This window comes from Vicugna pacos, chromosome 6 (genome assembly GCF_048564905.1).
Source record: "Vicugna pacos chromosome 6, VicPac4, whole genome shotgun sequence".
NCBI classification, from domain to species: Eukaryota; Metazoa; Chordata; class Mammalia; order Artiodactyla; family Camelidae; genus Vicugna; species Vicugna pacos.
Genome location: NC_132992.1, coordinates 77,992,964 through 78,010,440, shown reverse-complemented (window position 1 = coordinate 78,010,440; position 17,477 = coordinate 77,992,964). Strand labels below are relative to the sequence as shown.

The following is a 17,477-nucleotide window of genomic DNA, read 5'->3' as shown; positions in this document are numbered from 1 at the left end:
TGATGTAAGTATGGCTTATATATCCAGCAATTTCCATTTGAAGATTAATCTCTAGTCTCATGGTGACAAATCTTCTTGGTACCAGTGCTACTCTATCAAATTATTGTCTATCCTAACCAATGCTTCGCTTCCTTATGTAAAGATGGTGATGATGATCACGATGGATGCTGATGATGACGTTGGTTTTGGAATACTAACAATTTGCCCTATCAGGGAGCATTTATTAAAGTACCAAATATAACGACTTTATATGCAGGAACAAGGGATGTTCCAGGATTAACAAGATGGGGATAGCATTCTTAAAAGGAAAACTTCTTCACTGTTTTTCTGGAAGAACTCACAGATTCTTAGTACTGTAACTTTAACTGCAGTCACTGACTGTGATGGAAAGTAATTTGAATGAGATGCATATTCAAAACTATTTATTTAACCCAGAAGGTAGCAGACAGGGTATTTAAAATAAAGCTTCTGGCATAACATGCGATAACTTTAATGATCATTGTGCTGGAAAACAGGTGTCAGCTTGTTTCCCTTCCGTTTCTTTCCACCCCCTCCTTCTCCCTCTCCATCTGTTTCCCCTTTTCTCTGGCTTCTTGTGTGATTTTATCTGTGAAGAGCAATTTGCTGTCTTCAGTTTGAGGGGAGGGGATGCCCACAAACATTAGGAACCAAGGATAAAGAAATATAATACTGTTCCTACTGCCCCTCTTTTCTTCCCCATGTAATAAGATGCTCTGCTGTTTTACAATAGATGGAATTGATGGGTGTGCTTTAATGATGAATGCTAAGGTGGTGTTCTCCGTAGGTATTCCTCAAAGGTTAAAATTTTGGTAACAAACTGGTATTTATTTATTAAATTTTTCATATCTGGAAGAAAAATCCTGAAGGCCTGTCACCCCACCAATGCTAGTTTTAAATTATTTGGGTGTCATCAGATACCCTTTGGTTATTCAGTTTTAAATTTAGGATTTGCCTACACAAAGTCAAATGTCTGGATTAAAAACAGAAAAGACAGAAAAAAAAAAACCCAGAAAATCATTCATTAAATTTTCAGGATCAATTTGCAGTGCCAAGCACTGTAGCATCCATTTCTGTTATCTTAGTGCAAACCATTATTGCATTATTCCTAAATAATTGGTCTGCTTGTCTCTAGTCTGACTCCAAACATGTCATCTTCAGTAACTTCTCTATAACCATCTTCTATAAACAAAGGTGTCATGATGTTACTCACCCAGTCACAAATCTTTAATGACTATTACACTTAGGACCAACACAATAATTGGAGAGATATTTCTGTCTCTAAATTGTGAGCTGCAAGAATACAGGAAACATAAATTATTCATTCAATCATTTATTCATTCATGAATGAATAAAACACTTACTGAGGGCCAACTATGTGCCAGGCATTGCCTAGATACTGGAAGAGAGAATAGTAGTAAACATAGCAGATAAAAATCCCTGCCTTTATGGAGCAATGAGAGGAGAAGAACAACGAAGAAATAAGTAAGTTGACTTTAGAGTGTTTTCGAAGATGATACTGGTGTGCAGAAAAACAGAGCAGAGAAGGCGAAGCTGTCCCTATGTAAGGTGAAGACTCAACTCTAAATAGGATGATCAGGGAGTTCTCCCTGGGACACTGCTGTTTACAAGCAGCCTAGAGAGACCAGGGGAGGCTGAATGGAGGGAGATACTAGGGAGAGTCTCCCAGGAAGAGGGATTCACGTAACAAGTTCTCAGGGCGGGAAAGTGTCTCATTCTCAGAGCAGAAAAGAGACCAACCTGAGTGAAGTGGAAGGAGCAAGAGGAGAGAGAGGGCAGACAACATCAGAGAGTTAAATGGGACACGACTTAGGCCAGTTGGAAGGACTTTGGCCTTGACTCTGAGAGACAGGAAGTGGTTGGCAGTTTTCAAGCAGAAGAGGGCCATGGCCTGGACTGCAGTGTAAAACAAGCACTCTGACTGCTGTTTTGTGAATTAACTGGAGAGGGGGCGAATCGGGGAGGCTCAGAGGCTCCTGAGTTGATCCAGTTTAGAGGTTGATGGACATCTGGAATAAGGTGTCAGCAATGCCTAGGAGTAGATGTGGGTGTTGTGGGGCCCTCTCACACAATAAGACGTTACAAATGTTTAAAAGCTGATAAATAACACAGGCATCTTCAAAGTCTTAGAATTTATAAATCATCATCATCATTATTATTATTAGCTGCTTGATATACTTCTATGATGCTTTTTCTCTACATGTCTAAAAGCATTTTCCTTGATCACCTCTTCATGTAACAATTTTATGGTAGAGAGACCAGAAAGATCATTCTCTCACTGAAAAATCAAAAATTAGAACAAAATTTGTCTTTCATTTTTGACAGTGTAAATAATAGCTTTCAATTTCACAGCTTCCTCTGTGGTTCATGCTGAGGCTGTGCCTGCTCATGGATGGAAGCCCTCTGAAGTTCCAGCCCTATTTAATCTCCTGCCCTCAACCCCTGGAGAAAACCACTGTCCCAAACACTCATTCATCCGGGCTTAATCTCTGCCTCCTGGGGTTCCTTACTTCCAACCACCTTTGCTACCACAGGGCTAGTCTCTTAGGGCTGGATAAGCCTGGGTCAGAGTGGTCATCCAGCAGATAAAAGAACCATGGTGCTGTCAGATCCTTCCCCTGGGTATGAGTGATAGCAAGGTCAACCAGAAGCAGAGGTTGCTCTGGATTTGGTAATTATAGAGGTAGTGCTGCCAACATGTTGCCCCTTATTCCTAGTCTCAGGTCCACCTCTGGAGTGTATTATAGTGCAGTCTGCACTCTATGCTTCTAGCACACGGCTGGATTACTGTCTGCTGAATCCCCAGATGGACAGAAAGGTCCTGCACAAAGGAGGGGCCATGAAGTTTAAGTTTTATTATTTTTAAGTTAAGTCTACTTTTGAAAGTGGAGATGGGAGAAGTAGTCTGAGTCTCTATAAAGGCTGATGATAGATTAAAGAGGACAGGATGACTGACTGAGTGTGGGTGTAAGGGAAGGAAAGAAGACAAAGGAAGCACCATAGTTTTAGCCTGAGTTGCTGGAAGAACCGAGTTGTCATCTTTTCAGATGGCGAAGACAATGAGAGGAGACCATTTGAAAATAGGAAGAGAAATTCAGTTTTGGACATATTAAACTTCCATCGGTCACTGAGGTACAAAGAGAGATGACAAGAAAGGCAGCTGGATATATGAGTCTGGAGATCCAGGGAAAGAACAATGTAATCTCAGAATGTGTATGCATGTTGGATCATCATGTTATACACTTTAAGTATACAATATTAATTAATTAATATACAATAGTATTTATAAATTTTACCAGAAGAAAGATGTAAATTTGGAGTCTTCATCATATAGATGGGATTTAAAGTCATGAGATTGTGTGAGATTAAAAGGGAATCTTCCAAAGAGATTTCCAAAGATGATGCCTTCTGGTGTACTCTCATTTTAAGGCAGCCGACACATAAGAAGGAATCATAAAGTAGAAAAAGGAATGGCCAGTGAGAGAAAGACAAATGTGGCTGTGGAAGCCAAGTGAGCAGAGTAAATTAGAGGATCATCTATGTCAACGGCTGTTGAATAAGTGGGAGAAGGACTGAGAACTGACCACTGAACTTAAAAAAAAAATATGGATGTCATTGATGGCCTTAATAAACAGATGTGGATAAATACCTCCTTGCAGTATGGAAAGAGAGATACTGAGTAGCTGGCTTGTGGTTGGTTCGTCTGCCTTCATCTAGGTAACATTTCCAGGGAAGAATAAACACAGGTGACTCCAGTTTTTGTTCCTTATATCACATTCGTTAAGAGCCTCATAGCAAATAAACCTATGGTATTGAAGGAGAGTCCTTATCCATTGAATTATTCTAGTCAAGTATCATTGATTTACAGATTTATGAGGCCTGGGTTCCTGGAAAATATTATGTAAGCTCAGTCACTATCTGAGTATAGAATGGAAACGTTTCATTACCTAAATCTTTCCTGTTGTGTGAGATAACTGTCTATTTCAATTAGAGACCACTTCTTTGGGGCCAGGGAGAACAACTAATGTTACAACGAAGAACATAGGGAGACATTCTGCTTCACCTGTGTTACTTGACTGCTTGTATCCTTGAAATTATTATATGATGCTTGACATAGTGAAAAACCTGTGTAAGTTCAATTTGACAACCCAATCCTTTGTTTAAGCTAGAAGAGGATTCAAGAAAAAAATAAAAGGGTATAAATAACTTTCTCTAAGATATCTTCTGATAATGGGGGTAGAGGAATGAGGCATAGATATAGGGAAAATATGTAGTCAAGATAGATTTTATTTTATTTTCCATATTTGGAAATTCCTTTGAATTATCTAGAAGAATTAAAATTATGGAAAGTCCAGCCTGCCTTCAGAAATGTTCACATATGTTTCCACAAATAGTGGACTAGAATGTTTATAGCAGCATTATTACTTTTAAAAAACTCCAAGGAGGAGACTACCTAAATCTCCATCAAGAGTGAAACAGATCAATCAAATACGATATACATGTGTAGGGGAGTATCATACAGCACTGGGAATGAGCAATCTACAAACACATGCAGTGGTATGAATGGGGCTTATAAATGTAATGGTTGAACAAAAGAATTAAGATAGTAAAGACTTGCAAAGTATTAATATAAAGTACAGACAATTTATATAACATATTGCATTTGTAATGTATACCTCTCTTCAAATAAGGTCACAGTCAGAGGTACTGGGAGTTAGTAAGTACTTCAACATATGAATGGGGAGGAGGGCACAATTTTACCCACATTAGTCTCTCAAAAAGAATGCATAGCCTGACCTCAGTTCACCATTAATGTTCAGCCAGTATTTTCATCCTAAGGTATCTTAACACCTAGCACTTTAAAGCTAAGATCATTTGTTGGGTGTTTCCATGTGACAGGTGGCGTGAGACATTTTTTTCATGTACAGTTTACCCTTGAACAATGCAGGGTTTAGGTGTGCTGACCCCCCTCAAAGTTAAAAATCCGAGTGTAACTTAGAGTCAGCCCTCTGTATCGGCCCATTCAACCAACCATGGATGATGCAGTGATGCAGTGTTTACTACTGAAAAAGATCTACGCTCGAGGGTACCTGCACATAGTTCAAACCTGTGTTGCGCAAGGTGCAGGTGTGTATATAAAATTTTTTCTTTAATACAACAGTCTTTATGGGTCAAAGTTGTTATGCTTTTACAAATGAGAGAGATTAAGTAACTCTCAAAAAATCACAGGATTAAGAAGTAAGAGAGTCCATGTTTAACCCGAGGTCTTTCTGACGGCAAACCTGGGACTCTTTCCCCACTACAGGGCTACTTTATAGAGTTTCAACTTTTTTTGGTCACGCCTTCTGTGATTCATAAATGGCATAGTCCAGAAATGCGGAAGGAGATACCAGTCCCTCTACAGTGTGGATGCTTCACTTGCTTCTATTTAACGTTAGTCCACTCAAGTCCCCTCAGGATTCCTCAGCTTTCCCGAAATCTAATCCTCCCTCATAGTCTTGCTGTGATAGTTAAACGGTTTAATATAGTTAAGTGCTGTGTTTAGAGTAACCGACTGCTCTTACAAATCACCCAGACATCTCAGTGGCTTAACACAGGACAGGTTTACTTCTCATTCACAGTATAGTCCAATGCAGGTAGGGAAGTGGGGTGAATCTGCTCTATACAGTCATCCGGGGATCCAGGTCCCTTCCATTTAATGATTCTGCCATCACTCAGGTCTTAAGGTTCACCCCTTATTCTGAATATCACCGATAAAAATGAGGAGAAAGAGTAATATGGAGAACTGAACTGGAGACTTTTAAGGGCAGGGTCTTAGCAATGGGTCTATCACTTTCAACAACATTCTAATTGCTGTAAGTTAGTCACATGGTAAGGTTAGGTGGGGAATGTAGAAGTCAAACAGAACAGGAAAATGGTAAACAACTGATCATTTTTATACAAGAGCTTAGAAAAATGCCTGGCATAAGAGAATGCATAAATAATGGAATTGATTAGGTAGAATCCATTGTTTATCAAGATTGATAAGTTTATAAAATCATCATGACTCAGCTAAGCAAAGAAGATAGATCCAATTATCCAAGATATGTTAAAGATGGAATATAAGAATTGTCTGATCATCTAATTAATTTACATTATTGAGGCTATAAAGATAATATGTGGTCTTTGCCCTCAAGAAATTATATGTATTTTTAAATTACCAATATCAAAGGTAAAAATAGGTATCTAATTTACACTCATTAAAATACCTTTATAAAAATACTATCCAGGACTAGCTGTGTGTTAACACCTTAAAAAGAAAGAAATGGAATTAGTTTCTTTGTACTAATTCGCACATTAGGTAGTTCCTTTTCTTTATAATACAATGTCATAAACTTCATCAAAAGAATACACTGAAGCTCAAAATCAAATCAGACAGAACTGAATTAAATTAGGCTGCACTCAGGCAGGAAATAGTTGGGAATTTGCAACACAGATCAGTAGAAAGGGACAGGAAATTAGGATAAAATATGATTGGGGCAAAGTGGGTACATTAGAGTGAATTAAAAGGAGAGCAGGACAAAAATGAAATGCAGTTTCAATAAGAAATGTTAACTAAGCATCATATGATGGAGTCTGGAGAAGGAAAAAGAAACTAGCCTAAGAGAAGGGCATGTCCATGAGAAAGTGAGGAACATACTAAAGATGTACAGGGAGGAGGTATTTAGCACGTTGTTACGTTGGAAAACTAGGAAAAGGCTAATTCTAATGATGTCTGTGTACCATGTCAAGGGATTTCCAGCTAAACTGGAATTCTACCGACTATGAAATTTAGTGTTAACTCCTGGCCAAGGGGCTGAGGACTGAGTCTAGAGAAAAGTGAGCTCTTTGAGGCTAAAATAAAGTGGGAGCGCACAGTGCACATAGAGATAAACTACTCAGGACCACAGCTTCAAAGCCATAGTATCTGTAGAAAAGGAAATGAAAGTGTGTACAAAACAAACAAACAAAACAATAGTAAGCAGACTCGTCTCCTGGTCATTTCTTGGTTTGTCTTGACATTTAATTTGCATTATTGAGTTTTGAGGGTTTTTTCTCCCCTAGAATTTCCTTTTTTAAATTTAGGAAGAGTTACCTAGAATATATACTTTTGGGAAGAGGTGGCCAAAAGGAAAAAGAGGTTTGGCAAGTCGCGGCTATTCACCAAATGTGGGGGACAGAGGAAGACCCTCCTCTCTGTACTGCAGCCATTACAGTGCCTTTCCTCTATATCTTCACTGGCAAAGCACTGGATATAGAACTAGACATTTTCTTAGGTCCAGTAGAATTGTTTTTCAGATAAGCTCAATGAAATCTTAATGGCTAATATAGAGAATTTCTCATATATCTTACAACCCTTTCGAGCCTAAAGTGTCTTTGCATCTCAGAATAGCTGTGGATAGTACTGAGGGTAAATATAGATGCCGTCCTTATTTTTGACAAGAAAAACAAGGGCCATGTCTCCTAGTCACAGATCCTCTAATTGGTAATTCTGAACACTGATTTATAACCCAAAGCTCATTTCATAGTCATATTGCTAACATTAAAAGCTAAATTAATTAACTGATTACAGTTCAGGTTGGATTGCCCAGCTGACAAAACAAGGTTTGTCAAGTCAAAAGACGTCCAGTCAGGAAAATGATGCATTCATATAAGCATGTGAATGCACACACACACAGACACACAAACACACATACCACCTCTAGGTATAACTTCAAGAGAAATCAGTACAACAGACAAGGTATGCAGATGACTGACTTTAAAATATTTAGTATGCACATGTGACCAAGTAAGATTTCAAATCTTTAAAGATCCATCCAAGCACAATTATTTACTGACAAATCTATCTAGTTTAAAGAAAAATACGAATTTGGATGGCACTAGTTGGTACTAATACTGCATACATGTTTACATTGAGTCTGGAATGAGAAATAAAATCAATATATAATAATAATTCATTTTTATTTTTTTAATTAGTCATTGATTCTACAACTATTAATTGAGTCCTTCTGAATTTCCAGACATTTTGCTAGGTGTCAGTTCACAGTGAAAATGTAAATTGCAAATAAAAAAAAATGCTCATCTATTTTCATTAAAAGTGTACATATTATCACACGTCCACCTCTGGTTAATAAGCATTATTGTTTCTTCGGACCAATTTTGCTTACTTTTATACTGTGCTAGATTTAATTAACAGCATCAATGAATTACCAAAACAACTGTAGTAATATAGAGGAAAAGGTGGCATATATCATGAATCTAGCATCTTCTTTGCCTCAATTTATTTGTTCATTTTTTTCTTATTATAAATCCTCAGGTTTCTTAATCTCCACATCTGTCAAGCTTGACTTTATTACAAGGCATGCTCTTATGACAATGAGTTCAGTGAATTTGTGTCTCCACCGAAAAGGGGGTTCAATCAAAGAAGGTCATTTTATTCTGATTTGAGAAAATTTAATTATCTCTGCTGTCTTGATAATTTGCATATTTTACCCACAATGCACCGTAACACATTTTCCTTTAAAATTATCATGACCTATAGATGTGTCATTTTTATCCTTGTGGCTACTGTTGAGTAAAGTGATGGACAGATTGAGAAAGTTCTGCAATTACTGTTTCAGTCATATCTAACTGAATATATGTTAGGGGAGAATGGTGGGCAGATTCCAACTGCCCAGATCTGATTTTTTTTTTTTCCTTTCTCAAATCTGTCAGTGACTGTAATAGCATTGATAAAATCTCTGAGCTGCTTGTCTGCCATGACTTACACATTTTACATTTAAACTAACTTCACTTTTTGTATGTATCTCATATTTCCTAAAGCAGTGGACTAGTAAACGGAAAGGTATACACCATGAAGTGGGCAGGTGACTCTTTCCTCATAAACATTTTGAAAGATAAAGCAAAGAGATAAACAAAACCACAACCAACCACATAAATAGAAATGAAGGCAGAAACAAACAAAAATCTGCTATAACACCATTATAGCAAACAGTGGAGATTTATAAACATAGAGTATTTCACATCACATTGTGCTGAGAATTAAGAAAATCACTTTAAGCAAGTTTTGATTAATGAGACACTCAAGAGGTTAATCGAACTAAATTTTGACCTGGATTTTCTTCTAAAGGCTAATTATAAAGTTGATATAACTCAATCTATAGCCTTCGAAAACATCAGTTTCAGAGCTCTTGTTCTTTCTTTCACTGTATTTTTGCTCATTATTATTATGTTCTTGTTTTGGTTAACTTTTTTAGGATGGGGTGTTTAGCTCAGGGTCAACAGATCAGCCTTGAAATATAATGAGAAAAACACACCCCATGATTATAACCAGATCTCTAAAGGTACTAAATTTTATTATGAATTACTATGCAATTTATTAGCATGTGAGATAAACATATTTGACAATTCTACAAATGAGATAGCTCTTTGTTATAAAGTGTACCCATGAATACCACCTGACACTCACATTCCCCACATAAACCTATTTCTGTTACAGAAAGGGGGGAACCTTTCATATCTTCAATTTTATGAAATTTACTTATGATTTTTTTCTGAGAATGAGAATCCTCATTTCAGAGCCTGTTGTTCTCTTAAATCTGCTTAAGGAGCTTTTGTTTTGGTTTGTTATTTTCTCCCTTTGAAGCAGGCTCACATTTTCTTCTTGTTCTTCTGATAGGAAAACTTCAGATGTTACTGGAGCAAAATGAGTACTCAAATACAAGTTTTAAATCTCTAGAAATGTCTTTCTTCTCTCATATACCAAGATTTCCAAGAAGGCAGGTGCCATGTTTCCTTTGTTTTCCTCCCCAAGTCCTTAACTCCCTAGTGGTTGGTCATAAATACTTGTCAAGTGACTTTTTTAATTAATTAATATTACTGAGCTCTTATTCTGTGACAGATTCTGCAATAACCACCCTATGTGCATCATTCCATTAAAGATCACAGAAGCCCTATGAAGTACATAAAATGATTATTCATTTTTGAGTATGAGACATGTGGGTTATGAAATTTACCCAGGTAGGTAAACAGCAGAGCTCTGATAACACTCTAACTAAATAGGTCAGGCTGCAAAGTCCATACTTTGGCCATTACCAGTGGAATCACCAATGGAAATGACTCTGCTGTGTGCTAAATAGCTCATATACTTCTCCCTACCCTTCAGTCTTCCTCGTAGGTATCTTGAGACCACGTGAGTCACTCTAGCCAATGGGCTGTGAGTAGAAGTACTGTACGTTGCTTTCAGCCTGAGCTCATTTACAGTGGGTGAGCATTTCCCTCATTTTCTCTTCTCCTGCTGTAGCAATTCTAGAAGCCACATGCTGGTGGTAGCCTAGATGGTAAACTTCCCATCAGCCCAAGTTCCTGAGTGTCTGTATGGAACAGAGCCACTCTCCACTCCCAAAACATGCTTTAGATTTGTGGTAAGAATATAATGAGATTTGGGGGTTAATTTGTTACATCAGCAAAATCCAACCCTTCCTGACTAATACAGTATCCTGTGAGAAAGAAAAAAAATGAATCATTTAGTTATTAAATTAGTAAGTAATTGATTTCATTAGTTCTGAATAAGTATATATGATGTTAAGAAAGATACATATTTCTCATAATCATCAGTAGATGACATCATACATCAAACATAAAATTTATTTGAAAGCTCTGAGATTTCTTAGTGGAAGGATTAAGTAAAAGGGAAATAATAAGGATGCAGTAAAATACTACTCATATTAACTTTGGAGAATACTTGCTCAAGCATTTTTTCCTTCCATTTAGTCTAAGAGGAAAAGTGTTACTGAAATTTTAACTTCAAGTGGGCAAAAGATAATACTGATATCCTGGGCCTTTTTATTCATCAGTTAGTAATATTTAATTTATTGTATCTGATTGTAAGCCATTACTAAGGCAGGCCTGTCTGAAACCTGCAGACATTTGGAAGAGAAAGGTTCAAATGCTGGAGATTTTATGGGTGAAGTGAGGAGAAGGGCCAGGCTAATACAGAGCGGTCATTTAAGGTCTTAATTCTTTTGCATGAAAATTTCAAGAGAAACAGGAGTTAGAGTTTCAAGCAGTGTTAGTCCTTGCAAACTGTGACTCATTCACATAATGAGGTTCATTTGCTCAAATTGGAAGAAAAGATTATTAGTCATAGAATTATCTTTTCTAAAAATATCCATAGAAAATACCATTATAAACTTGACTTTGGGAGGAGAGAGAATGTATGTGTCTCAATAAGGGATAATCCAAACTGTGAAATATCACAACATTGACCCAGGTGGACAGGTAAATTAGTAAAGTCAAGTTGGGAAGATGTCACTTTGAGCTAGGAGCCGGAAGGCAGAGTCTTATTTGACCATGGGCAAGTCATTAACATGTGAGGCTCAGTTTTGTGTAATTTGTAGAAGTTTGAGTAATGTGGAAAAATAAAGTCTAAAATATGTCCTAGGCTTGATATTCTGAAAATCTTTAATATTAAAAACATGTGCTCTTAACAGCTTCGTAATCTGGGACAAACTGACTAACCTTTTTGTAATTAAGTTTCTTGATCTGTAAAATGGGAATAATAATAGGATCTCTCTTACAAGGTTATTAAGTAAATAAAATTAGGATAATACACATAAATGATTAGAATTTTGTCTGATATGTAGTAATCTCTTAATAAATGAGTAATGTTTACAGATAAAATACATATTTTCCAAATTGTTTGTTCATGTTCTATCAGACAGTTCAGCTAAGTCCTCCCTTAAGAATGATCTAATTTAAAGTTGGCTAGGATTGTGCTTACTTAATGCGGCCATAAATCGGGTAATCAGTCTAGCTTCTATACATTAATTCTAAATGTCTTTCTTTATGTTTTCTTCCTATGAGTCCGATCTCATGTTCTCTTCAGAGGGACCTGGAATTGACTGAATGCTTGCATGCATGATATTATTTTGACACATCTGCATAATTCCTTTATGCTTATTTTATGATTGAAGTAGTGCCGTAATGAAAAAGTTCTCTAATAAATTTACTTCCCTCATTTTTAGGGGCCAGCCATCTCAGCTCAAGAGACGATTTATTAATTTTCTTTATTCCCAGTACAATGCAGATGAGATCTTTTCCTCAGCTGGAAATTGATCTAGAACTGGAGGGAGCAGATGCACACCGAAACTCAATGGGCTTCCTCGCACTCTTTGTGTCTGGGTCCAGAACAGTCAGCGATCTGTCCCCAGGAAGCAAGAAGTATGATAAATAGAATCTTGAAGGATGGGAACCCATATTAGGTGATAACAAGATGAGAGTTTTGCTGAAATCTTGGCTTCATCAGATGATTTAAAAAGAAGTTGGTAAGAATAATTAGGTTGATGTTTAAACAGAAGTAAGAAGAGGCAAGCGCAGCGTTAGTGACTGAAGTTAAACTGAGTGAACTCTTATGGAAAGGTAAGTGCCATAGGGACTCACCCTTCTTATTCTCTTAGTGGGTAAAACCTTATCCAACTCTGCATTTTACTTTAATATAAATGATCTTTCTCTTTTGAAACCAGAGGAAACATAATATATATATATATATATATATATATATACACACACACACACACACACACACATACACACATACATGTATATGTACATACATATGTAAAATTTTCTTTAACATCAAAGGTTTTCTTTTATGTATTCAGGTGTATTCTATATTTTGGTTCCTAAATTCTAGATTAAACTAGAGAAATATGCTTAAATTCTACCATTATTCTTCCTTCGATAACAAGGGAAAAAATTCAGTGGAAGATTCAGAAAGATATATATTGGCAAATCAACACAACAAATGCACATACTGTGCAATATACAGGTGTTCTGTGGCTTGAAAGTTCTATATTTCTACAAACCAATCTAATTTTCAGGTGCTAAACAGAATCTAAACCAACACCCCTGGGATCTTTCTAAGTTGCGTTCCAACAAGGATTAATTAGTACCTGGAAAAGCCACACTGGGGTGTCAGACATTGCTCAACTACTCACCGAAAATGTAGTCAATTTAAGAAAAAAACAGGGTGCTCTGTTGACAATGTAATAAGTGAGACTGGTTTATACCGTAACTCCAACATTAACTGAGAGACAAAGGAGAAATAACTTTGTAAGGAATTTTGCAATTAATAGAGTCAACCTACAATGTGGCTTCTTTCCTAGAAGCCTGCCATCACCAAGTATAGTTTGTTCAAGCGGAGGCCTGCCTGTCTCTTTCACAGTGACACCAGCATCTGACACATTCAGGGGAGAGGATGCTATAATCTGAGCCAAGAAACTAATTATAAAGAACATGAAAGGATGCTAAATTTGGCTTCAGAACAAAAGCAAATGACTGTTCTTTTAAAAAATCAGTTCTAACATTTGATCCTCTTAATCATCTATGGTGGTCTAATAACACTGGAAAATAACACTGCATAAAGGATTAGTAAACATTCCTCAGAAAGAATTAGCCTTGATATAATTTGGTTAAGAAAATCTGGTTCCCTATCAGGGTCTCCCTCTTCATGTAGCCAACTTTTTATGTTTTTTTTTTTTTTTGCAATAGAAGACATCTCCAGTTTGCCAAATCATCATCTGATTCAATTGTTCATAACAATTATCCTTAGTCATATGGATAAAATTATTTTATATATTTTTTTGCTTGATGGGGAAACATTCTTTGGCCTTAGTGAAACCTATATGATTAAATGTAATGTACAGAAGATTGTCATGTGCAGGGTGTGTGTCCTCAGCCACGTGTTTTCACTCTGCCCTGCTCCTTGCTCCTCAATTATGCCTTAATGAACAGGTTGCACTCTGCTCCCCTGACCCCTTCATCCCTCTCAACTTCACAAACCTAATTCCATTTGAGCCCATTGTGGATCCTCCCTGCAAATGAGGACAGATCAGTTTAGTATCAGCATTCCATCTTTGTACACTGAAATCTTTACCAACTACAAGTCACATTCAAGCCTTGGAAAACCTCTTTAGCAATAGAAGAGAAGCATATACTGGCTGTGTCGGTTGTCAAAGAGAACCCAAATACTGTCAAATCGTCTCAATGCCTACAACATTTTAGCACAGCTACAGGAATTAGTATCAAAAGCACTTTGAGTATATTTTTTCCCTAAAAGCTTAGGTTAAGTTTAACTTATAACCAACATGAAATCCTGATCCTCCAGGGTGTAGAGGTAGGGCGGTTGCAAAGAAAAGACTTACCCAGGGAGAGACTATTGATTTTGAACCTTGCCAGAAGAGTCTAAACCATAGCATGCTCAAAAATGCTCCCAGGAAAAAAGTCCCCTTTGTTTCCATTCTCTGAACGTTCTTCCTGGATGAATTCAGGCAGTTTTCCAATTCATGAATATCTCCCTCCAGCAACGTCTGATCATTGTAAATGCACTGCTGGGATGGCAGACTCTCTTCTTTGGCAGAAACCCCAGAGCAAACAGGTATGTGCCCAGGAAACCAAGCTCCCAATCTTGGGAAGGTCAAACCGAGATGAACTGCAAGAAGGACACTTCAATCATACTACTTTCTTCTTAACTCAGCAGTGCTGGAAAGCACGTGAACACTGCTATGGGGATAAGTCTGACTCATTTAGCAGCAGCAGAAAACCTGGGAAGCTGACTCAAATGAGCAAACGCCAGTACCACAGGTAAACAAGTGTTCACACCTGTTAACAGCTGTGTGGGTTGCTGCGCCAGGTGTGATATGTAAACTCAACTCAGCACCACATTTGTCAGTTATTAAGAGCTATCAAAATGCATTGTGCAGACTATCCCTCCGGCGATTGTCACAAATAAAGCAGGGTGTCATTTGTCAGGAGCCTCAATTAAGTGGATTCACAAGCACAGTGTAAATCAGAGATCGTATCAAAAAGGCTCCAATAAAAATTCTGAATTACGACTAATAGTTAAGCATAATACTTCCAAAGCCATAGTCTCGGATGATTTCCACAAACCACTCAATTCCAATATTTTTATGAAACCAGTGAAAAACTTTCTTGCTGATTTTTTGGGCAATTACAGTTACGTTAAAAAATTGCAGGTTACTGACTAAACTGCTGCAAAGCCAACTGAAACCCAGAACTTCCAATGTGCAGATTATATTATCCATTCTGTTATAATAATAGAAGCGAGACTGTGCTGCAGAGTTTCTAGGTGTGAGGCAATTAATTTGACTGTAAATTTCTCCCAAAGCTTTATAATACACTTAATATAACTAAATACTCCTATTGTGAATACTGAGCCCCTTGAATACTGAATCAGAGGATTTATGAGCTGGAAATGACCTTCGGAGTTGTCTAACATGTCCTCCCTCTGATCCGTTAAGCTTTTCTAGAGAACCCCTTTAAAGTCACTGATGAGATTCCACTCAGATATTCCCAGGAATAAAGAACTCAGTACTTCATGAGAAATAGATTTTATTTCTGAAGATCACATTCCCCAGTTAAGCTAAATGATTCTTCCCCATAATTTTATACATCAGTCCTAATGCAATCCATTCGACCCTACTGCTTCTCACAGGAATGTCAGTGTCACGAGGGCAGAGGCTGTGTTTGTCATGTGCATTTTTTACCTACAGCATTTAAGATATGGCCTGGCAGTAGACAAAGGGGACACTTACATTTACTGAATGAGTGAAACAACGGGAATTAAACCTCCTTCTTATCATATCTAGATAACGATGAAAATGTTTTAAAAAATCTTTTAAATTAACATTTCATCTTTCAGTTTTTATTCATCTATGTTTTTACCCATCTATGTTTTTACCATTTTGAGTGCTCATCCATGGGCTTGTGTGTGTGTGTGTGTGTGTGTGTGTATGCACGCGCGCGTGCCTATGTGTGTTTTGAGGAAGAGAGAGAAAATATGCTATGCCTTGTCATATTAATGCTAGTATTCCCTGGCCATTAACAACTTGAAAATGCTGTAATCACTTTTACCTGGTCAGGAATGCTTTGTCCTTGTGAATCAAAATCATAGTCCACAGATGTAACTCATAAAGAGGACACTATCCACACTGTTTCTTTCCAAATCTCCCTGTTTTTTTCAAAGTCATAGATTCAAAATTAAAAACAATACTTATGATTTCATTTCTGTCGGTTTCTTATGCAAGGCCTTGAAATTTATCGCTAAAATAGTTCCCATCAAAATGAAGATAGTTAACCTGTAACTGATGCAATAGAATTCTGTAGGGTCCCTCAAATTTTAGATTATAATGAATTACACACTTTGCCTTGTTTTTTTTCCTTTAAAATTAGAGACTTCACAAAGTTAGAAAATTCAACTTTTTATCACTCCCTCCTGACTTATGTTGCTGTAGTTAATTCCCAGGTTCATTAGCAGCTAGAGCTGACATTTTTGCTAATCGTTAACAAAGACTACGAAAACTTCCAGGGGTCAGTTCTTCCTTAGAAAAGTAGTTCATGTAACAAGGTATTTATTTAATATCTACTACGTGCAAGAAACAATTCTAAATACCATTCCTTGTAGAGATTATCTTTGGGGAGGGAGATATCAAAGAAAAAATGCAAAATTATGAGTGAAGAAATACATACTAGATAATGATTGTGGAAAAATAAAGCAGGCCACGCCTTCTGGCCAATGGATGGGGATGATGATTGGCTGAACTGTGAAAGTGACATGTGAGCAAAGTACAGGAGAAGGGCTCAGAGTGAAGAAGCAGGTGACTGGGGGAAGCAGACAGAACAGGCCGTTTCAAGGCTGCTCAAACCTCACTGTGCATATGAACAAAGATCAATGATACAGGCGGGTCTATACGTAACCCCTTCAGGGCAATAGAATTTGCTGATTTTCTGTGATGATGAGAGATACAAAGAGAAGAAGAAAGGAGAATGGTTTTAGTTATAAAAATCATAATCTTTTCTATAAAATAGACAAGTACTTCCCCAACCCTCAATTTCAGCATAAGGCTCAACTTTCATAATTTTCATTTACGTGCCCATTATTTGAACCAGTTTTACTATACTTTCTCATTTTCATGTGCCATCTCACTTTTGGATTCTATTAGGTGTTAGATGTGTTAAGTGCCAAGAATATCACTTGGGAGCCTGCTTCGCATGAGAATTCTAGAGCCAAATTTGCATTCAGAAAAGATGGGAAAGGCTTCAGGAAAGCTACTGAATTTTCATACGGGCACTCAAATGAAACCTTGAGCCCATTTAAATTTACTTCACTGCTACACACATATCATATAAATTTGCATTACCATTTACTTATTATTCTCAGCTCCATGGTAAACCAGGTGGGCAACTAGACTTTAAGAAACTCTAATTATCTTAATTTAAAAAAATCTTAAATGATTTTATGGTATGTTCTGCATGCAGCCTATGTGTGTGAGCTTTCTCTCTCACACACAACTTTCTAGCTGATTACTGGAAAACAGATAAACCAACTGTGTTGCAAAGAA

At 37.1% G+C, this 17,477-nt stretch overlaps 1 long non-coding RNA gene across 2 annotated transcripts in view; it reads right to left on the bottom strand.

The window, feature by feature from the left end:
- Window positions 1-17,477, bottom strand: part of LOC140696987 (uncharacterized) — a 244,916-nt gene that overhangs the window by 19,796 nt on the left and 207,643 nt on the right. The window lies entirely within an intron of this gene.